The following is a 23,976-nucleotide window of genomic DNA, read 5'->3' as shown; positions in this document are numbered from 1 at the left end:
TTTTTAAAACATTTAACTTTAAATGTTACTTTTAAAATTTAATATGTATTTTTTCTGTGTTTTAGATTACTTGCAATGCATTCAAAACAGATCATGTCATGGTGTAACCAAATAATAATGAATGTGGCTGTAAGCCTTTCCAGATACCCATAGCAGCAACATTTATATTAAAAGTAGAGATAGACTTGTTGATATTTTGTACTTGTATTCAAAACTCTCAACCATTACTAGAAAACTGGTCTTGCAACTCTGTGTTCTTACTTTAAAATCTGCCTGGCTATCATAAACACATATGCACACGCTGGGTGATGGGGCTGCTTTACGTTTTTGTTTCTGTCATGGTAATACCATATTTGATATTTGTATCTCCAACGGCATCTGGCACAGTACTGTGCACACAGTAGGCATTAAGTAAACACTTTAAAAACTGAGCTCACCTAAGGGATTTCGGTAAAAGGGCTAACTCATTGGAAATTAAATAATCTGTGAATGAAACACCAAGTAAATGTATTAGTTACTTTCTGACTTGATAGAATTTTCACGTAAGATGTGCGTGTGTACATGTAAGTGCAAGTGAGCTTATCTTCAAAAGTGCCAGAGGTCTTTAATTACCTTTCTTCTCTTTTCCTTTAAAATAAAATTTATGTTTTAACAGCAAAGTAATACGTGCTCATGATGGGATTATTCATCTATATGGACAAAAAACTTTTCATTGTTCATGTCTAATAGTAATAATTTTAGGACTAATACTAACCTTCTGAAACCATAAAATTTCCGTTCAGATTATTTTTCCAAATGAAAAGAAAATATCTGGGAGAAAAATTCTAAATACCTACTGATAAACCTACTAAACAAAAAGCAAAAGTAATGACCTTAATTCCAACTTTGTATCAACCTTAATCTATCTGCAAAGTTACCCATCTTTCTTTTTTTATTAAGATAGTGAACCAATAAAGCAGAAAACATGTGGCTAGTACAACATATTTCAAAGCATCCATTGATCTTGTGGCTTTCTTGCCACTTTCCATCTGAATCTTCTGCCCACCCCAGTCTTGAATGGGACTGCAACCTAACTCAGTTTCACTGAAGCACACATCACAAATACACAGCTGGCTCTAGTCTTAATGAAGACTAATGAAAACAATGAAAGCCACAGTGAAACCCATAAGAAACACTGAGATAACCTACAGACTCATCAAGCTTTCATCAGTTCTCTGGAATACTTTTTTATTATGACTGAATTGGTGAAATCACAAAACAAAAACAAAACACCACCACCATGACCCAGCACAGATGCAACATGTCACTTGGGAGCACATCTTCTGGGCACACAATAGCCTAATGATGATCATTCTGGCAATGGGGGGATGGCTGGCCCCACAAACTGTCCACTCCAGGCTTCGTATCAACTAGCCTCGCAGCTTAAGAGCTACTCCAGTTCAAAGTCACCAGGTCTGATGATATCATAGACACAGATGGTCACCGTCACGTGGAGGGCCCTTCTCTGAACGACCAGGGGCCAGATTCCTGAGTGACGCAGTCCTTGCCAGCAGGCTGTGCTAAAGATTTATCAGGCTGTGATTACGCTACAAGCTTCAAATAGTTATTAGGAAACCATTACAAATGGCTCCAAACTTCAAGAACAGAAGCAAAGGACAGAGATAGGTAAACACGCCTAGGAATACACAGGTAGAATGAAACTTTCTTTTTGGAAGTGTCACATCAGAACTTTCTTTTTCTTTATAGGTACATTTTTGTTAGTATTATTTAAACTAGTCACATGTTGTGTTCTGCTTTGCTGAGTATCCTCTTTAAAAAAATTTTTTTAATAAAATTTAAAATATTTTTTATTGATATATAATAGTTATACATATTTATGGGATACATATGATATTTTGTTACATGCATTGAATGTGTAATAACCAAGTCAGGGTATTTAGGATATCTATCACATCAAGTATGTTTAAATGATGCAATTTTAAGATTATTCTTGTGAAGAAAAAAATAACTAAAATGAACATTTAAATGGACTCATGTTTATCTCTTCTGTGTACTCTAAAAATTTTAATACGTATCAAACTTGTAAATGTTTTAATTGTCCATGTTTGGGTTCTGTGGGTATTTTATTAATCCAGCACTGTGCCGATCATCATTGGAACTGCTCATCAGGTACCAACTGACTTACCACCTGCCTATGTCCAAACACCACTGCTTCAGAATCTACAAAGATTAAAATAGATCCCACCAAAAGAGGTGTGTTCACTTTCTTCCCTGGACATTAGATAATCACAGACTGGATATATGGTTGATAGAGAAATAAAACCAAGTAGGTACACTAGTTCTCTTCAACCCTGACACAACAGCTTTATGTAAATTTAACAAAAATTTTAAAAGATTCAGAAGGATTCAAAAGAGTGGGACATAGAAAGAGGAAAAAAATCAACATTAATTTTAAAAGTATACTTTATTATAAGAAAGAAATTAATGTGTGGACTGTAAAAACCGTAAAAGGATGAAATGTAATACAATCTCAGAATGTGTGTCAAAGATACTTCTAAAGTCAGCTAACACATCACAATTACAAAACCCACAAGACCTAACCTTTAAATCCTCTGAACAATCACAGACATGCAAGGCAGGGGCCACTTACGGAAGGATACTACGGGAAATGATGACACCCAGACCAAGGACAGACAACTGCTGCTGGATACTACTTTGGCTAAAGCATTAACTCTTCAAGCGTCTGAATGTGGAAAGCAATTATATACAAAACAGAATTAGGGGTTAATTAGGAAGTATAAGATCACAGTGTAGGAATAAACAGTAAAGTTAAGAAAGACCTAGAGGCAAATACACTCAGCAAAGCTATCAAGGGCAGTTGGGTATCTTTAGAACCACTAGTTGCAAATGAAATAAACAGAAAATTTTAGGTTCACTAATCAATGACAGGTGAAACAAATAAACTGATCACATGCAACTGGATCACATGTCTATTTTGCGCTTTCAAAAAGAACCTAAGAAGCCTTTGTGGAATGCTGCATATCTGGAAAAAAAAGCTATCAATAATGAAAGCCATCCCATCAAACTTGTAAACTTTATTTATATGTTCCTCATGTGAAACTGTGGCATGATCTCTCTGGAGTTCACATAGTAAAGTTTAGCACTGAAATCTCCCAATACAGTTGCACTGAGTTCAGCAAACAAAGGGCCTATTTTGTTTCTGGAACAGATCTCTTGCCTTCAAGTTGCTTGCTGGGGGCTAGACATATGAAAAGATTATGAGGCTACGTAGGGGTGTGCACCAGGAGCCAGCAGGTGAAGGGGTATGCACCAGGAGCCAGCAGGTGAAGGGGTATGCACCAGAAGCCAGGAAGCCCAGAGGAGGGGCAACTGGCTCAAACTCAAGGGCAGTCACATGCAAAGGAGAGTCAGGATAGGGCAGGGACAGGAACAGCTTTTAGCAGATAAAGGAAAATTTTGGTAGATACTAAAAAAGGCTAATGTTGCTTTTGTTAATTGTGTTTCTAGATAATTTATTCTAGAATAATCAAACTATTAAAACACTCCTTTGGGCCAGGCACGGTGGCTCATGCCTGTAATCCCAGCAATGAGGCCGAGGCGAGCGGATCACTTGAGGTCAGGGGTGTGAGACCAGCCTGGCCAACATCGTGAAATCCTGCCTCTACTAAAAATACAAAAAATTAGCTGAGTGTGGTGGTGTGCACCTGTAATCTCAGCTACTCAGGAGGCTGAGGCAGAAGAATCGCTTGAACCTGGGCACTCCACCCTGGGCAACAGAGCAAGACTCCATTTCAAAAACAAACAAAAAACTCATTCCTTTGGAAGAGTAGTCTTAAGCCTGTTTTGCTCAAATTCTTCATGAAAGAATTCTGAGAAAATCACATGCCTTTTGCATATTTTAAGTAGAATCAACAATATTTTATCTTACATAAAAATGATTACCAAAAATGTAGTTTTGAAGTAAAGACTGAAAATTCTAAATAAACTTTTTACAATCTTCTAAATATATCTAATGGATCTCAATTCGTGATGATATATCCCCTATTATTAAATTTAAAAATACATGAACAAGTTCCTTTTTAAAATTTGCACATTTTACAGCCTTCTCCCTTCTGTTTGAAGTCTACTTCTATTGGATTTTACTGTAATATATTTTGATTCTTCAAAAATCTTTCATTGTTCACTCCATATACATTTCTGCAACAAAAAATACATATGACTTGCATGGTAAATCAATTACATAGACTAGTTTATTAGTTAGACCACTTGGAGTTTAGTATGAATGAAATGAACATGTCATCCAAGTTCACTGTCATAGAACATTCACATCTTCAAATTGTTCCTATGAAGTTAATTCTAAAAAGTACAAAGCCTGAAATACTTCCTGATGTTACCGAACATGATTTTTTTTGGATATTATGTAGAAATACTTCCTTCTGTTTTTCCTGTGTTATGGTTAAGTTCTTCCTTTCTTAGAGTTTATTTTCCCTTTGAATAATCTTTCAGAAAATTACCTGAAACATAACTATGATAAACCTCATGACAACAAAAAATTGTTGATTTTTCTTTTCTTTTTCGAGACAGTCTCTATCACCCAAGCTGGAGTGCAGTGGCACAATCTCGGCTCACTGCAACCTCCGCCTCCCAGGTTAGAGTGATCCTCCTGCCTCAGCCTCCCAAGTTGCTGGGACTACAGGCGTGTGCCACCACGCCCATCTAGTTTTTGTACTTTTAGTAGAGATGGGGTTTCACCATGTTGGCCAAGCTGGTCTTGAATTCCTGACCTCAGATTGTCCACCTGCCTTGGCCTCGTGTTGCTCTCTTTGAATAATTTTAGTGTTATTTTTAAAAAGAAATTCTTTCAGTGCTAATCCAAACATAAATAAAAATTATTTTTCAAAAGATAAAAAGTGAAGGAGTTAAGGTTGAACATGTGGTTCCTATCTGTATCAGAGCTCTAATAACACCTATATTATCAAGTCTACTTACTTTTAAGAGGCGCCATTTGCGTTACTAATGTTAATTTTAGTGAATAAATTAAAAGTTTACAAATGGATTCATACTTCACACCAAAGAAAATAAGCTCATTCAATACTAATGTCATAATCAAGTCTTACAATGTATACTTTTAACTTAATCCAAAATGCCTTCACAATTTCTAATGAATTTGCTGTAGAAACTCAGACACATTTAGTGAAAAAAAAATTCCAAATTTAATTGCCTAACACTGCTTGGAAGACTGTATCAAGATACAAAGATATCAAGAAGTCAAGACTGTAGACATCTCAAAGCAGGTCAAATAACAATATATTGATTCTTATTCCCAATAGTCCTTGATTGAACTTTTATCATATACAATTTTAGTGTGCACAATCTTGATCACTACTCAGTAATATGCGGCAATGTTAAATCCCATAATAACAAACCAGGGCCTGGCCCCCCACAGGGTAACTTCCACTAAGTCCTTTCAGGTTACAAAAGAACTGTCATTATTCCTATGATTATAGGTAAAAATAATCTGCAATAGAATTAATTCATTCCTAGACAATGACTAGTGTTATAGACATATAATTTTAATCTAGAATTATAATATATTGAGCATTTTCAATGGTGTTTTACACCAAACTAGTTTTTATCTAAATTAAAATTAACAAGTCTTTATCTGAGTTAAAATGGAATAATGATGGAAACAAATTCATTTCACTGTGAATTAACCAACATCCACTGAGATCAAAATCACCATCTGTGTTGCCAAAGGAAGTGTAATATTTGTGCATCAGCATTTTTATTTTAAACTTTTACTTTCTTCTAAATTTCTCAGAAATTGTTTTCATCATATTATGGAAGTCTACTATTTGAAGTAATAAATATATGGGCATCTTCAGAAAAAAATAGGCTACTATGCAGTTGTTTTTATTTCTTAATCTACTGAAAAAAAATCTTGAATTTCCAGATTTTTAATCATTTATTTATTATTTCAACCAACCATTCAACAACATTTGATCTGAGTGTCTAGTAAATGCCAGACACTCACAACTGTGAATACAAAAGTGAAAAACACAGAAAATTTGCTCCTCATGAAGCTTACATTTTAGAGGGGCTTTTGGAAGATGATAAAGGTAATAATAATAAGTAGATAATAGTTCTATAAATAACACAAAATATGAAGCCTAAGAAGTTCATGAAATAGAAAGAAGTGGTTGCAAAGCTGGGCATGGTGGCTCACACACGTAATCTCAACACTTTGGGAGGCCAAGGTGGGCAGATCACCTGAGGCCAGCAGTTCGAGACCAGCTTGGCCAACATGGTGAAACCTCATCTCTACAAAAAATACAAAAATTAGCTGAGTGTGGTGGCACATGCCTGTATAATACCACCTATTTGGGAGGCTAAGGCATGAGAATTGCTTGACCCCAGGAGACAGAGGTCACAATGAACTGAGATCAAGCCACTGCATCCAGCCTTGGCAACACAGTGAGATTCTGTCTCAAAAATAAAAAAGAAAAAAGAAAAAAGAAGCAATTGTACGATGATTCAATGCAGGCCAAAGGACTAGTCATGTGCCCTGCCCTCCCTCCAGACAAATTATAGTATGTTCAAGAACATAGATATCATTCCTTTCCTTTCTACCCCGGTACTGAAAGAGCTCTGCAAGCTTCACATATTATTTTATGAGGTTCCAGTATACATCCTAAAAAGTGTAAAAATCTTTTCCAGTTTCCATTTCTGGAAATATGATAAATTAAACTGTAATCCTTCCTGCTACAAAACACCAGAAAAGCTGGCTCAGTGATAGAAGCATTTTTAAATGTTGAAGTCACTTATAAAAAGAAATCCCCAGACAGTTAAGAAACAAGTGAGTGGACACAAAATAAGAGCTAACCCAGAAGATAAAGACACTTTCCCTAAACTGGCTAGTCCTGGCAACCTGTGGGCTTGAGAGCTGTGTCCTTAAGGGGCTGTGGCCTTGATGGTGGACCAGGAAAGTCCACCCAACCGTACAAGCAGGGCAGTTTGAATCTGCCTGCCTTTTGTCCAGAATCTGGGCAATGAAAATGTCTTTCCAGATAACAGATTGGGGTTCAAATTTACATACTTTCAGGTCCAGACATCCTTAAACAGAAACAATAAGCTAAATAAAGCAGTCTCAGCCAAATAATACTCCCATCAGAAGCAAACTCAAAAACATTCTGGAGAGATAGCCTGTCAATGCAAGCTGCATGGGTTATCCAGTGACAGAACCCATGCGAAGATGAGTTCACAAGTGAAAATGTCAGGCTACATGACAGCACACATGGCCATTCCTACGAAAGATATCAATCAGGATCTGGGAAGAGCTCTGCCAGTGTCAATATGAGGCAGAATTCAGGTTCACTGTTTTATGCTTGATGCCTAATTTCAACCATTAACTACAACAACAGTAACAACAGAACAGAAATGATGAAAAGTCTTCTACAGTATTTACAAAGCATATACTTTACTAGTTTCTAAAGTTGCAAATCCTAAGAGTCCTGGAATCATAATTCAGTTAATAAATTAATCCTTAAAGAAACCATGTAACAAAATACCAGGTCAGGCCGGGCACGGTGGCTCACACCTGTAATCCCAGTACTTTGGGAGGCTGAGGTCAGGAGTTTGAGACCAGCCTGACCAACATAGAGAAACCCCATCTCTACTAAAAATACAAAATTAGCCAGGCGTGGTGGCAGGTGCCTGTAATCCCAGCTACTTGGGAGGCTGAGGCAGGAGAGTCGCTTGAACCCGGGAGGCAGAGGTTGTGGTGAGCCAAGATCATGCCATTGCACTCCAGCCTGGGCAATGAGAACGAGACTCTGTCTCAAAAAAAAAAAAAAAATACCAGGTCAGATAACAACTAATTTTTAAAGTCTATTTTTAATTGATGTATAATTTACACACAGTAAAATGTACAATTCCTAAGTGTTCAGTCTAATAATCTTTTATATATTTATATACCCTTCTCTTCCCAACACAGATCAAGATGAATGCTTTCATCACCCCAAAAGCTTCCTTGTGCCTCTTTCCAGTAACAGCCTTCCCTAACTCTCAACATACCCCTTTTCTGACTTCTATCACCAAACGGTAGTGTGGCCTCTTTTTTAATTTGATAGACATGGCATCACACAGCATGTACTCTGGTGTTCAGTTTTTTTCAACCAGCATAAGGTCTGGAGTTCAACCACATGATTGTGCATATCAGTAGTTTATTTTTTAACTACAGACTAATAACCCATGATTCAATTGTGCCACATACTGTTTCCAATTTGGGGCTACCATGAGTAAAGAAGATGTGAACATTTTTGTACAAGTCTTTTTGTGGACATACTACTTACATCTCTTAACTATATACTTAAGAGTACTAAGTCAGATCCCACACCCCAAAATGAAGCTATGATTTATTTTATTTTTTATCATAGATGGTGATATGGTTTGGATCTGTGTGATTTGGATCACCCAAATCTCATGTTGAAATGTAATCCCCAATTCTGGAAGTGGGGCTCGATGGGAGGTGACTGGATCGTGGGGGCAGCTTCTAATGGTTTAGCACCATCCTCTCAATGTTGTTCTCATGAATAGTGAGCTATCGTGAGATTTGGTCGTTTAAAAGTATGTAGCACCTCCCCCTTCTCTCTCTTCTTCCTGCTATGGCCATTTAAGATGTGCCTGGTTCCCCTTCACCTTCCATCATAATAATTAGTAAGTTTCTTGAGGCCTCCTCAGAAGCAGAAGCCGCTATGCTTCCTGTACAGACTGTAGAACCATAAGCCAATTAAACCAATTACCCAGTATCAGGCATTTCTTTATAGTAGTGTGAGAATAGATAGCATAGACAGTATCTTAGTACATTTTCTGTTGCTATAACACAATACCACAGACTGGGTAAATTATAAATTACAGAAGTTTATTGGGCTCCCAGTTCTAGAGGCTGAGAAGTCCAAGAACATGGCAATGGCATCTGGTGAGGGCTTTTTTGCTGCATCATAACATGATGAAGGGCATCACACCACACGTCAAGAGGGTAAGAGCATGCATGTCACCTCTGGGCTCTCTTCTAAAGCCACCAGTCCCATTATAGTGGCTCCACCCAATGACCTTATGTAACCCTAATTACCCTCCCAAAGGCCCCACCTACAATCAATATATGAGTTTGGGGATGTGGTTTCCAATACATGAATTTTTGGGGGACACATTTAAACCACAGCAGATGGGTTTTGCTTCCTTCAGAAATTCACATATATATATACAAGTATAAAGTATGTAATATTTAAGGCTTCTTTTACTCAGCATAATGATTTCTGAGATTCATCCATTGTTGTGTGTATAATTAGTTCATTCCTCTCTCTTGCTGCTGATGGGCAGTCTTGCATAAGGACTTCTGTGGACATATGCTTTCATCTCTCTTAGGTTACAAAGAGGGGTCATGTTTCCCTTCCGTGAATCCTCTTCCCAACTTTCTCTCATCAGACAAAGAATTTAAAATGTTTTCTGAAGTATAGCTAGGACTTTATATAAAAAACAATTGTACTTTTTATATATGAGTGGTACATTTTTATAAATGAGGAGTATATATAAAGGATAAATACTCAGAAAATGTTAATAAGACAGCCCTAGATTTTATTATACATGTCGCACTTTGTCAGACTTTCAGGGAAAAATTGTGATTCCATCAGTGTAATTTTCAGTGTAATTTATAAATTTATCATCTCTTTAACAAACTGCAAGTTTTGACAAGGCAGTGTCCAATCTATCATGTGTTTTCTCACCTGAAGACTCATTTATTCAACAAATATTTATCAAACATCTATTTTGTGCCAAGGATTGGGAGTACAGGAACACACAAACTATTCACTCTATAGTTGAAGAGCGGAGGGGGTGATACAGCTAACATAGCAGGCAGTCACATCCCATGTGATAAATTCTAGGACACATGCATTCCCACATGGTGCTCAGGGAGCCTGCAGGAGAGAGTACTTTTGCATAGTCCCAAGAAGTCAACAAAGAATCACAGGAGAAAGAACTTCTGGGAGCCCCCTGGGCCCTAAATGCTCTAGCCAGAGGAGGAGGCCTCGAGAGGGAGAGGGGAGAGAAGACAGGTAAAAGTTGTGGGACGAACAAGGCAGAATGTTTCAGGCAAACAGTGTCATGAATTAAAAGCTGGGAAGCAAGGGGAGGCATCAAGTCAGTAGGCCTGGCAAGCAGCATTTAAAGTGAGGATGTGAGGGGAGGCCACAGAGGTGGGTGAAGCCAGAGCATGCAGTGTCTTGCATGTGGTTTTGGAGAATTAGGAGTTTATTGTGAAGGCTCCAAAGAGCCACTGAGAAGTTGAAGCAGGAATGGGGCAGCCCAAATGTATGTCTTAGAATCATCATTCTCAGTGTAGTGGGGAGACAGAGCAGTGTGGGACAAAGCAGGAACAAAGACATATTAAGAGTCCATTGTGGGCATCCAGGTTAGAGAAGCTGTTGGTCCTGAGCCATCACAGAAGTGGGATAGGAAGTGAAAACCCATGTCTATTCCTTTACTTGTCTTCTACAACATTTTCCCACGCAAATAAATATAAACTAAAATGTATTTAATCAGAAGAAAATCAGGTAAGGTCTTTTCGAAATTAAAATATAAGCCTCAAAGAAACACTAAGTCTCAAAAGTAGAGAGCGGCCTTTTAGAAAGCAATGGGGGAACGAACTTTGCAGCTAAATTGGTGCTCTTGGCTTGGCAATGCAGAAAGTAAGAGGCTGCAGAACTGCAACCATACTAAGTGAGTTGGCCAGTTCTCCACTGACATTATCCATCACAAGGACCGCACAGGGTGGGTCCAGCTCCCAAACCCCAGAAGCTCCAGGATCCACTGCTGTTATATCAACTTTCAGTTTTCACACAAAACAAAGAATTTTTTCTTTTGGCTCATGGGTGTTTCTCATGGATGAATGGTATATAACTCAGGGAAGATTTCCCTATCTGATTGTATTACTGTTGAGTGACACATTTCTCAGCTATGAATTATTGAATTTGCAGAGATACATCTAAAAGTGGCAGTAACACCTAGAAAACAATGGTCTGCGAATTCCTGCATGTTTTGGTACTACATGACATCAGCTGGAGCCATAGTCCTCAAGTTTTAATTACCAAAAAAGTTGACTGAAATATATACTCACTTTATCCTCAGCTTTTCCTCTGAGTCAGAGGTTGGCAAACCACAGCCTACAAACAAAATCCAGCCTGCTATTGGTTTCTGTAGAGTTGTACTGGAACCCAGTCTTACTCTTTCGTTGACATATTGCCTTGAGCTGAGTAGATGAGACAAAGAACCTTACAGCCCACAAAGCTGAAAGTATTTGGCACATATCCGTTACCAAAAAATGTGCAGATCCCTGCTCTAGGCACTGCTGAAAAATAACATCAGTGGATCCTGTTTTTTAAATTTACTGAAAAGAATGACAATGATCAGACATTGAAATTGCAAGAGAGAAGTTTTAAAATTATTCACAGCAACTTCCTATATCTTCTTTTTCCTGAGATGTATAAAATGCATGAGCTGATTGAGAGAGTAGAGCACACTGGAAATCACCCACACGTGCCACCAACAGATGGAAGGGCTGTCACATTTCTGAAAGGGATCCTCCGGAAGCTGATTAAACTGTTAGAAAACCATTTAAGGGAGATTTGCCAGTCCGCACTGACAGACTGAGATTTAAGAGGATAGAGGTATCAGAGGAGCTTCACGAGGCATTTAAAAGACATTCAGATCCTTAACACTGCGAGGATGGATACCAAGCAGAGGTTCACGCACACTTTTCAACAGAGTTATTAACCAAGTCAACACCTCCCTCTGTTGCCTGACCTGAAAGCACAGACAAGTGTGTAAGTTCCACCTGAGGACTGCAACGCACCCCAGCAATTGTACCTGTCTGACCACGGCAACCTTTCCTCTCTTAACAGCAAAGCTTCATGGACTCCTTGTACGTGGAAAGTACCTGCTTTAATAAATTAGGGCAAGAAATGGCAAATCTATCTTAATTTCCACCTCAAAAAGAATCACTGAGCACTGTTTTAAATGCTCCCAGCACTGATCCCCTTGGGTATTCTCTGAGGCACCTATGGTAATCCTTATTTGTTTCCCAGCCTGTGCTGAATGAAAACCATCCAAGTCAAATACCTTGCTTTCCCCTGTAGCTTCCCCCATTCAGTTTGCCTTCCAGGGCTAAGACAGCATGAAGCACAGAATATTGATTGGAAAAGCACTGCAGACTCTTTGTAAAGCCAGCCAAATTATTATCTACCATATATGTTCCCGCATATAATAAGAAACCTGATTGATTCATAAATTTTAGAGCATAGTTCTAAAAATTAACCAACTGAAATCTTTTCTGGGTCCATATTTTTCCCCCATACTCATCCCCCACAAAAGTCTCTGCTGTATCAGCTCATGTGTGACAGACAAACCATAACCATTTCCCTGCGGGCCCTGTTTCTTTCTCTCCTTTTTTTTTAACTTAGACTCTGCCATTCATTTTCACCTCTGACAGTAAAAACCCCAGGACGAGACTGTCACAAAAAGGATTATCCTTCAGATCAATGGTGAAATTGATTTGAAACCCCACTATTTATCAGCCTCCAGCAAAAGTGCAACTGGTTAGGAAATATGTCCTTTCGCACTAATGTTATGCTCGGCTCACCTAGGCAGCGTTTCACTTCATTCTACATAAATGCAATATCCTGGCTTTTTACTCACAATTAAGTCATTTACTGAACAGATTTCTATTTTTCTTTTTTTTTTTTTTTTTTGGTGAGAATATATGCAAAATTAGGATTCATACTCCAAAATCACTTGCATGTATTTCTAATCATAAAGTATACATCACTTGCCAAAAGTGGTATTTTCATTATCTTTTCATAGGTGACACAGAATCCTTTACTTCTAGCTGAATATAACAGACCAGGTATGGATTATTTTTTCAGTTAAATTTTCTAACACTGAATATGAAGGCTAAAATATAGACTAAATGGAAAGTTCCAGTAGGAATAGAAAAGATTAACTAACTACTTTCATCCTACTTCTCAATAGATTTTTGGTCTCCCACATTGATTCCCACATTAATTCCCTTACCCCCAAATCCAAGAGAAACTTTATTCAAATTACTAACAATGTTACTGGCCTAAGAGTTATTTTAACCATAGAGTCCAATAGTAGTGAAATTTTATCAATATCAACTAGGTAAAATAAGCCCAGAAAATGCCGGGTATCAATTCCTTGGTATAATTTAAATAAATTATTTTAAAATTAAAATTCTTGTCTGCCTTACCAGTAATTCAAAACACCCTATTTAAAAACTCAAAATACTAAAGAAAACTGATTTATAAAGGCTAATATAACTTATTAAGAAATGAATTACGATAGGTAGAAGTTACTTTAAAGAAACAGTATAAGAAGGGCTCTTTTAGCAAGAAATGTTTACCTGTACTTACATATACATATATGTGAAGTACTAAGGCAATGATTTATTACACCCAAACAGGAAATAATCAGCTAGAAAGAAACCAAATATGCCAAAATGATATATTCCTAACATATGGCCTTGTACAAACTTTTTACAATGTCTAGTATAGACATTTTAAGTTCCTTAAGCCAGAAATAAAAGTAGACAAAGATTTGCCATCGGCTTCCACTTTAAGTATTCATATTTAAGCCAATTATTTGGACTGTAATATGTATTTTCTCATAAAATTTGACTATATTCAGTGACAAAAATTTTATGTAACCATAATGCCACTGAATTCCAATGCAGAGATTCAAAGTTTATTGTTAATATTGGATTCCAAGGCCATCCAGCAAAACCTTTCATCCAAGATTAGATTTGCATTTAGAAAGATCAATTTGCCTACAGTGAACAGAATGTTTGAAGAAGCAGCCAAATAAATGTTAACTAACAAATTGGTAGATTATCTGCTCTATCATCTTTTGCCTCTCACTGAATTACAGAAGCTCCTTGACCTATGATAGGGTTACTTCACAATAAACCCAATAAATTTAAAATACCCTAAGTTGAAAGTGAATTTAATACACATAACTTACAGAATACCATACCTTACCATAGCCTACCTTAAATGTGCTTAGAGTACTTAGATTATAGCCTGCAGCTGGTCAAAATTATCTCATACAAATCCTGTCTTACAATAAAGTATTGAGTATCTTGTGTAATTTATTGAATACTATATTGAAAGTGAGAAACAGGATGGTTATATATGGGTACTTGAAGTACCATTTCTACTGAAAATGTATTGCTTTTACACTACTGAAAGGTCATAAAATTGTTAAGTCACAAAGCATCATAAAAGCCGAGCACTGTCTGTAGTTCAGTTAAGAAAAGATGGTTGATTTGACTAGGGTTGGTGATGGGGAAGATGAAGACTCACAGATGGGAACAAAAACTGACAGGACTTGTGACGGGTTTGATATTGATGTGAGGAAGAGAGAAGTGCAAGGCAGATTCCTAGGTGAACAGTTGAGCATCATAGTTATTTATTAATATTATTATTATTAAGACAGTCTCATTCTGTCACCCAGGCTGGGGTGCAGTGGTGCAATCTCGGTTCACTGCAACCTCTGCCTCCTGGATTCAGGTGATTCTCATGCCTCAACCTCCCGAGCAGCTGGGATTACAGGCACATACCACCACGCCCAGCTATTTTTTTGTATTTTTAGTAGAGCCAGGTTTTCACCCTATTGGCCAGGCTAGTCTCAAACTCCTGGCCTCAAGTGATTCACCAACTTTGGCCTCCCAAAGTGCTGGGATTACAGGTTTGAGCCACAGTGCCTAGCGTAGTTATTTACTGAAACAAAAATACTGGAAGAGATCCAGCTTGGGAGTGGGTGGGTGGGAGGAGAGATCCTGATTTTAGTTTTATACATGTGGGGTTTGAGTTGCCTTTGAGACATCCAAATGTAGAAGTCACAAATACAAAGAGATCCATGAGTCTAGGGTAGAGACTGACTTATGAATCATCTGCATACTGCTAGTTATGAAAGCCATGGACATAAGTGCCATTGATGAGAGACCATCTAGTGGTCTTCCAAAAAAGACAGAAAAACACATGGTCAGAAAGGTGGAAGAGCTTGTGTCACCAAAGCCTGAAGAAGGATGGTGTTGGTGTTGAATGTTGCTCATTTGGCAATGATAAACTTGGTAAAAGTGAATACCCTGGAGATAAGAGGTTAGACACTGTCTGGTAGAAGGCCTCTCTGGCCCCATCCCCCCAGCCACATGGAAGGAGCTTAACTTCCTTACATGACTGGGCACAATGCCCCAACTGAAGGAACTCCAGCCCCTTCCGCCTAGCAACCACCTAACCAATCATCACCTGCCTCTCTAGCTCCCGCCCAGCAAACTTCCTGCCCAAACCCTGACCAATCAACATATGCCCTTTCAACCTCCTGCCCACTCAACTTCCCGTTCGGCAAACTCCCCGCCCGACAACCGGGACTAACCAATCATCACCCCTCGCCACTGCTTTCCCACTGCCTCAGGCCCTCTGCCCCTATAAAACTGACCGAACAAAGAAAGCGCTGCGATTCTTCCCTTCCCGCTTGAGTCGCCCGGAGATCCCAATAAAGTCGGTACCGGCCACCACGCGTCCTGCCTCCTGTCTACTGGGGGCCTGCCTCCGTGGGTTGGGGTCCCACAACCAGGGGTCGTACAGACACCATACAATATTAGGTAGAGAAAAATCAAGGGAGACCAGAAGCACAATTTTATCTGTTCCAGAGGTGTTACTGCCAAAGTGGGAAGAGAGACAAGACTGTTTCCAAAGAGAGAGAGAGAAATTAAATGAGCTTTTTTTAAATGGGGAAAACGTGGGTCTGTTTAAAAACAAATGGAAAACATCCCACTGACAAGATGAGGCTGAATATAAAAGAAGAGGAAGGGGAATCTATAGAGTCAGCTTTCTTAGTAAACTAGACGTGATTGGGATCCAAAGCAAAGCACCAGTGGGAGATCTGCCTTAGGATGCAAGGAAGCTTGGGTGGGTTAGGTAGGTTTATGTGCTTGGTATCAGGAAGATGAGGGAGTTTCCATATGGTAATTTTCATTTCCCATGTAGAGTAAGAGAAGAGTTCATCTGCCAAGCCTGAGCAGGAGTCTGGAAAAGAGAAAGGAAGAGGTATGAAATTGTTGTGAAGACTGGGACAGAAAGCTGATCAGAGACGCCCAGCAAGATATGGGAAAAGCAGTACTGAGAGCTAATTTGAAGCTGGTGTTCAAACATTAGCATAGAGCCAATTTGTCCTCTTGTGCGTTTTTCTCCAACAACTTGTGGCTACACAGGCTGAAAAGCCAAACAGTTGGGTTCATCCAGGTTTTGTGTTTTTACAGAAGACAGCAATGCAAAGATTGAAAAGCCAGGGTAGATTCTAGGCCCACTCTAACATGGAGCATAAACAATGGTGTTATTGAAGTTATGGACCAGAGAGTCAGGTGGAGAAAAGAAAGGGAAGACTGATGTATTGGGAGAAAATACAGGAGTCAATAAATTGGAGGTCCTAAGGTAATCCAAAAACAGTCACAGTGACAGAGGTTTAAAAAGTAAACTGGAATATGTCCATTAGAACAGGTGACTATGCCAACAAAATCAGGATGTTACTGTAGGACTGTGTGGCTCAAGTACAGGAAAGGAAGCCGGGAGAAGATGAGAAGTCAAGGTGTTTGTTTCTAAATCTCCCAGGATAATGGTAAAGGTCTGAGTATAGATGAAGACTACAAATAAGGTGTCAAACTCTTCTGTGAACGAGGAAGAATGTGGTGATGACAGAGCATACTAAAACTTGAATGACATAAACCTCAAATGATCATGTTTTACAAAAGGTAAAGGACAAACCGTCAAGAAGCAGAAATTTAGAGCAAAAATGTCACCAATCCCACTTTCTGGCCCTGAGTTAGTTGGCTGAGAATGTAAACATTCATGACTTGAAGAGACACTCCCAGGAAATGGGGGACCTCAGATATGAACTAGGATCCGGTTAAGACTAAGAGAGGAAGTTAAGAATATAGGGAAGCATGCTGGTTATGGAGTGGAAGTCCCAGTAGAAAAATTGTTCAGAATAAGTACAAGTGGTCAGAAGAAGAGAGTACATAGCCCTTTAGGACTAAAGGGACGGTAAGGTATCTACTGGGACATGGGTCAGTGGCACAGGGGAGAAAGTCTCCACTGCTTCCTGGGGGTGGATGAGCAAAGGCCTCGCCTCTCTCCCCATGAGGCTTTCTTCCTGAGAAGAGAGTGTGTGGGCAGCAGACAATGGTTCTGTAGCCACCATCTCAGCTTCTTCACAAGGCCGACGACCAACTTCCAGATAGAAGAGAAAAAGGAGAAGCTAGAAAGAAACATAAAGGCAACCTAAACAAACCCCCTTTAATGTACAGAGGATAAAATGCAGGCCCAGAGAGCTTAACTGACCTTCTTAGGGTCATGCATTTAGGGAAAGGGCAGGACTAACCTGAGCTCAAGTCCTTTGGTGCCCAGACCACAAAGATGTCTGATATTCCATCCTTTCCTGATCTTGTTTTAGACTGATTCACTGCAGACCTGAAGAAGTAACTCATGAAAGTGGGAATTAAACTGGACATTTGGCCCAAAAATATTTTTATAAATTAGAGATTAAACAGAAAGAAACTTAATAGCAAATTCATACAGTTTATAATCAGAAGAGGAATTTGTGGCTTTCAAAAGGTAACAAGACTTTATTTTACTTATGATTCTAAATTTACTCCTATAGTCAGGATTCTCTATTGACCTGAAAGTCAAATACCACCAACACTGATGTCAAACTGACTGTGCTTTGGCCTCAAACTGCCTTTTCAGGTAACCTCTCACTATTGTAGGAACAAAATCAACATTTTAGCCAAGCTTCGCTGCAAACTTTGGAGATATTCACACTCTTTTGTTTTAATTTATGTTATTCTTTATGAAATTGACTACTATATTTAAAACCTATAAAAATACGTTAATCAAAATAGAACTAATGCGCTACAATTATTTGAATATCATAGAAATCTTATTTATCTTTGTATAGGTTAGTACCAATCATTTTGGCAATACTATAAGACAGAATAAATGGTAGACAGCCATATCATATCAACGCTAAGCATTCTTAAATGCATAACACAGACATTAAATAATAAGTATTAGGCCTATTATACATTAATTACATGGATTTTTTTTAGAACAAAAGTAATTGAAATTGCATTTTCCATAGCGGTACTTCGAAAACTCTTACCATTTCACTTATGTTTTGAAATCATTTGAGATGGATGAAGCAGAAGAGGAAGAAGGAAGACTCTTACAACAGCAGCAATAATGAAGCTCATACTTGCATAGCCTGCACTCTGTCAGGCACTGCTCTACATGCTTCACAAATAGGAACCCATCTATTCCTCACAACAACCTTGTGTGCCAAGCACCGTTGTCCCCATTTAGTGATGACAAAACTGAAACCCAGAGAGGTTATGTAAATCATCAAAGGTCACACAGTTGGTTAGTGGGAGAGGCAAGATCAGACCTCAGGAGGACTGCCTCCAAAATCTGGGCCCTTTAGATGCTACGATTCTGTCCTATGCAGGATTTTATTTGCAAAAATAGCTCTAGAAATCTTACTCTCTAATAAGTTTATAACGAGTGTGCGGCTATGCTGTTAGAGGTCACTACTCCACCAGGGAAGCAACCATGTCCTGCTATGATTCCTCACCAGGTTCACATATTGTATAATATTAACAAGTAACATTGTAACATTAAACTATAAAACCATTTATATACAAATGAAGGATTTCTTGGGGTATGATAGTAACCATAGCAACAAAGAAAGATGGGTTTGCAAAGTGAAAAGTATCCTAAGGCATTTGATGCCCTTACAAAAAGCTTTCTCTCAATTTACAAAAAGATGTAACCAGTAGCAGCAAAATAATAGTAAATTTTCATAAAAGATTATATTACTGTCTAGATTAGCAATATTTCATGTTAACATTTTTATTTCTAAAAGAATAAGGGGCTATATTCAAATTCCTCCCATTTACATCTCTATAGCAGGAATCCTGAATTCACTCAAGATTTTACAATAAATTTTGACGAAGGTAGCATTTTAAATAAATCATGATATATACATAGGTTTAATGACAAAAATACGCAATTAGAATAAAGTTGTAACAATATCACATGTATCCTGCATAAGTACAAAAAGTAGAAATATGTATTTAGTATAGAGTAGAATCGTAATTATCTTTAGATATATTTCCCTAAAAAACAGACATTTTTTGTAAATCAAAACTGATTGTGAAGAATAGGCCTCACTGGAGAAATAATGTGTTGAATCCTTTTATAATATCTATTGGCAAAAGAACTATAAAATTCCTTAAGTAAATAAATACTATTTAAAGACTGCCAGTACCATATATAGAATTAATAAAGAAATATTAAGTGAGGGCTCTGCTTTTGCTATAGGGGTTTCTCTAGCCTTGTTCTCTTCAATGTACATCAACGACATGGGTAAATTAGATTATTGTTTTTTAAATATCTGGATGACAGAAGAATATAAAATTCAGATTGTTTGGTACAATGTGCTGATCTTATCAAGCTGAAGTTTAATAGAAAAAACTGTGCCAGAATTTCAAAAAACAACACTACAACTAGGAGAACTATGGAGATTTGGTACTAACTGAAAACAGCATCCATATAGATCAACAGCTTATAACCATTCACAGAGTAAATATTATCACAGGTGTATCAGGGCTGCATTACACTTGGAATGAAAGAGCCACTAACCCGCCCTCGACTATCACATCACACCTCCAGTACAAGGCCACTGTATTTCAAGAAGGACACACAAACGGAGGGACATTTACAAGAAAACTGCCAGGATGATGGTGGATTGCTAAAAGAATTTCATGTGAGGTGTGTGTCTCACTGAGACAGGTATAGCTCCACTTGAGAAGTTTCCTGAGGTCAGGGGCAATTTTGTCATGAATACCAAGTATGCAGTAGGTTCGAGGTAAAGGTTTGTCGTACAAATGAACAGATTCATGTATCTAAATGTGCAGGAAAAGATACTTAGGTATGACAAGACTGTGAAAATCTTCAAATAATTGAAGGAATATACATAAAGAAATGATACAAATTATTCATCATAATAGAACTTGAACAAAACCTCCATAATAGAACCAGGACTAAAGTGTGGAAGCCACGCAAAAACAAATTTCAATTCAAAAGACCATTGTGCTACTCAGGGCTGTCTAGTCCCCATCTTGGAAGGGATCAAGCCGGAAGAAGGTTTAGACATGTTGATATTGGGGAAAATAGCTTCCTAGCACAGCGGAAACCAGGGGTAGAGACACCGTGGTACTGACCGAGATTTCTCTCAACAAGTTAAGATGCTGACTTGCTGAGGCTCTGTTTGGTCCTAGGGACCAGCGTGTAAGACCATTGCCTTAAAATGAAGCATACACATCAATAGCATAGCTCTTTCAAGATGATGATGGAAGGACATGGAATAAAATGGTTACAGTGTCCCCCAGAGTTACACTTTCCGGATGCAGCCCTACACAGTGAAAAGTCCTGGCTCCTGGAACTCACTAGGGAGGGTGGAGATTCCAGGAGAGAGGCTGTGCCTGCTCCTCGCCCACAGAAGGCCACCATGCTGCTCACACATTTTTATACTACTGGATCATTCAATTGTAGGTCTGCAACTAGTCTCTTCCCACCGACCTGTAACACCTTGAAAGTAAAATGTTTAAAATTTCCACTAACCCTGAAATTTTGTTACTACCAAATATAGGTTTAAAAGACTAAAATTAATACTAATAAGACCTATCAATTAATCCTGGCATCCTGCCTATGAGGGAGGTACTATCATCATTATTTCCATTTTACAGATTAATAAAAGGCAATTTAGATATATAAAATAATTTGCCTATGGTCTCTCAGTTTGTAGCATGTGGACTAAAACTGGAGGATATCTGACTCCAAAAGTCAAGGTTGAACCATGATGATCAGATATCCTTTGCACTTAAAAGCATTAACATTAAATTAAGAGAGAGAATGAGTAACAGCAGCTTTAACCAATCAACCAAAGTAAATCTGTCTTTTAGGGAACAGAGAACAAGTCTTGATTATTAACGTAATGCCCAATGAAATAAATTTCAATCCTATATTACATTCAGTTTTACTCATATTATCCTGTTGACAAATCGTAGATTATTTGTAGCAATTATAGAAAAATGTCTCTGTTGTGTTTCAAACTCACTACGTCACTTTATAGGCAGCCACAGGTGCAGTAGTTTAACGGTAAGATGCCTGTAGAGTATATCCAAGACAGCTCAACTCTCATTGCATGTATTGTAAGCTTGAAGATAAATAACCCATTTTGCAGCAAATGCTTCTATCTCTTCACCAACAATTACAATCCCTTAGTTTTTCAATATACATAAAGAGAACTCCTGTAAGAAAAAAATGAAAAAAGTATACACAAATTTTGAAAGTCATCCTTCCTGAGGAGGTATGCATTGTAAACAGAATGGCTGATGAAATGCCTTACAGATTGAAATGCAAGATGACCGAGCATAAAGGTTTGATTAAAGAAATAGTTGAACAAAAATAAAAACACCATATAACTAATACAGTCAGTATCTCAGAAATAAATGTGTATTTCTTAGCACATCTTTATTGAAGAGTCACTGCCAAAAAGGTCAAGATCTTAAAAGAATACTCTTGTAATCATTGGGGAGGTTCCAGGAAATATACAGCTAATATGAAGAAACAAAAAGAAGGGAGAAGTCCTGAGGTTAGCAGGACTAGCAGAACAAATCACAATTATTTAAGAATTCTGACTATGTATTCTGTAAATTATTTCTTACATTTACAAATACTGTATTTGTAGGAGTCAAAAGATTCTGACAGTATTACTTTTGTCTTCTTCTACAGTAATGTTTCCAGCATAAACTAACACCTCCTAAACATGTAAGAGATATCTGAATTTTGTACAGTAATTAACTAAATTATCTGGTTAATAACTAGGCGGTTTACCTGAGTGACGCTTTACCTTAATAGGGACTAAGAGATGGTGGTGACAATGGCATAAATCAGAGGGATTAAGTCATGAAGAGGAAGTTTTGCGCCATAGACCCCTAAGTGTAAAATCAGGCAAAGGGCCACGCTGTCTGCTTGGCACACCAATTTAGTGTCTCTCCAAAAAATATTTTCATTGCCTTTGTAAAATAATTTATATCGTGTATCTTAACTTATACATATATCTTGATATATTTGTGCATAAAATTAAAAAATCTCTAGAACCCTGAATATATTTACTGTGTGCCTTTAAATTTGCATTACACCTCAAATATGTAAATGTCAAATAGGTACATAGATTTTTAAAACACAAAAATATTTTTCAGGATGCCCTGTGGTCTAAATGAGATGAATGTTCACGAAGGGAAGGGAGGGTGAGGCACTAGACTCTACCAGGCCACAACAAGTATCTGAGCTTTGTCTGCGAAGTTTGGAATCTACAAAAACAATTTATCTATGTTCCAGATTTGTGAACTACAATTGATGAAATCTCAAGTCTGTATTTAAAAAAAAAAAAAAACAAAAATCTGAAAGATAACTAGCATAGAAAGAGCCATGACATAGTTTAGATGGTTTTGCTACTGTTTATATTTGTAAACAGCAAAGATTATAGGCAATGCTCCACAAGTGTAAATAACAGTTACTCTATGTCTACTCCATTTCTATGCATTGAGAATAGAATGCACAGTCAAGATGTGTCCATGGTGGCTTTTTGCTTTATTCTCACCAATTAACAGATGATTGGGGATGACAGTAATTAGACACCTCAGCTGGAAGAAGATCATTATGTCTTAATGAGATGATTAAAAACAATAAAAAGTGTACTTCCTGCAAAAACGAGCATATACTTTAAGTAGCAGTAGTACAATTTATTTTGTCCCAAGTTTATTGTGTCTTGTCAGCCCGTATCAAAAAAATTTTCCCACCAAAATGTGACTTAAAAAATTATGCAACCTAAGCATAAAAACAACAATTTTTGGTAAGTCAGTTTTACGTTTTGGCTTATTTATTTTGGTAATGTTTACCAGTCCTTCTCTGACAAGTTACAGTTGCCACATAATATAAATCTTATATTGGTACATTCACATTCACCCGAAATTTCAGCCATATGCTCAGCAGCAAAACTGCTATGTAGTTGAAGACACGATCTCAAATTTAACGTATTCAATTTCCATGAGGTGGACTTTTTTTAGGCCTGAACACAGACCTATTTACACCCTTGGCAGGCACTCACAGATGCAGAGTGACTGGAGGGAGCACAGAGGTCTCTGATGCCAGGTACAGGTCACCCCAGCCAGCTCAAAAGTCTCCTAACAATTCTTCTTCGGCCTAGAGTTTTGTTTCTCTAAAACTGTTGTTTAATTGCATGTGTCATCTGGAAAGGACAGTACTAATAGCTAACACCAGCTCTTATTTCACATTAATTATCAAATGTGCTAGCACTGAGGTCTGCTTTACAGGAACTGGAAAATACAATGTAAAATCAGGACAGGATAGAAGAGAGAAACAAAGAATGACCTGAAACCCCTACTTGTCAGGGGACATCTGGGTAAAAAGTTGCGTTCATTCACACACACACTCTTTCAGTCACTCATTCAGAAGGCACTTACTCATCAGCTATTATCCACATTGGCAGAGTATATAAATTGATATTTAATCAATGTAATCATTCTTTAATCCTAACAAGAAGATGCTGTCATATTTTAATATCATGTATTATTGCTAATTTGGAAGTAAAACGTTACCCCCTGAGATTCTATACCTGTGTATTCAAAACCATAGGCTGCCACCCAGGAACCTTCTAACTTAAGGTTTTTTTTTTTTTTTTTTT

General features: G+C 37.8%; 1 protein-coding gene across 2 annotated transcripts in view; it reads right to left on the bottom strand.

Annotated features, from left to right (window-relative positions):
* PRKN (parkin RBR E3 ubiquitin protein ligase) overlaps positions 1-23,976 on the bottom strand; it is a 1,415,352-nt gene that overhangs the window by 1,266,988 nt on the left and 124,388 nt on the right. The gene's annotated exons all lie outside the window — the stretch shown is intronic.

The sequence above is a fragment of the Cebus imitator genome, unplaced genomic scaffold (assembly GCF_001604975.1).
Source record: "Cebus imitator isolate Cc_AM_T3 unplaced genomic scaffold, Cebus_imitator-1.0 Scaffold6, whole genome shotgun sequence".
NCBI classification, from domain to species: domain Eukaryota; kingdom Metazoa; phylum Chordata; class Mammalia; order Primates; family Cebidae; genus Cebus; species Cebus imitator.
Note: the sequence above shows the minus strand (reverse complement) of the source record. Positions and strands in the feature narration are given on the sequence as shown.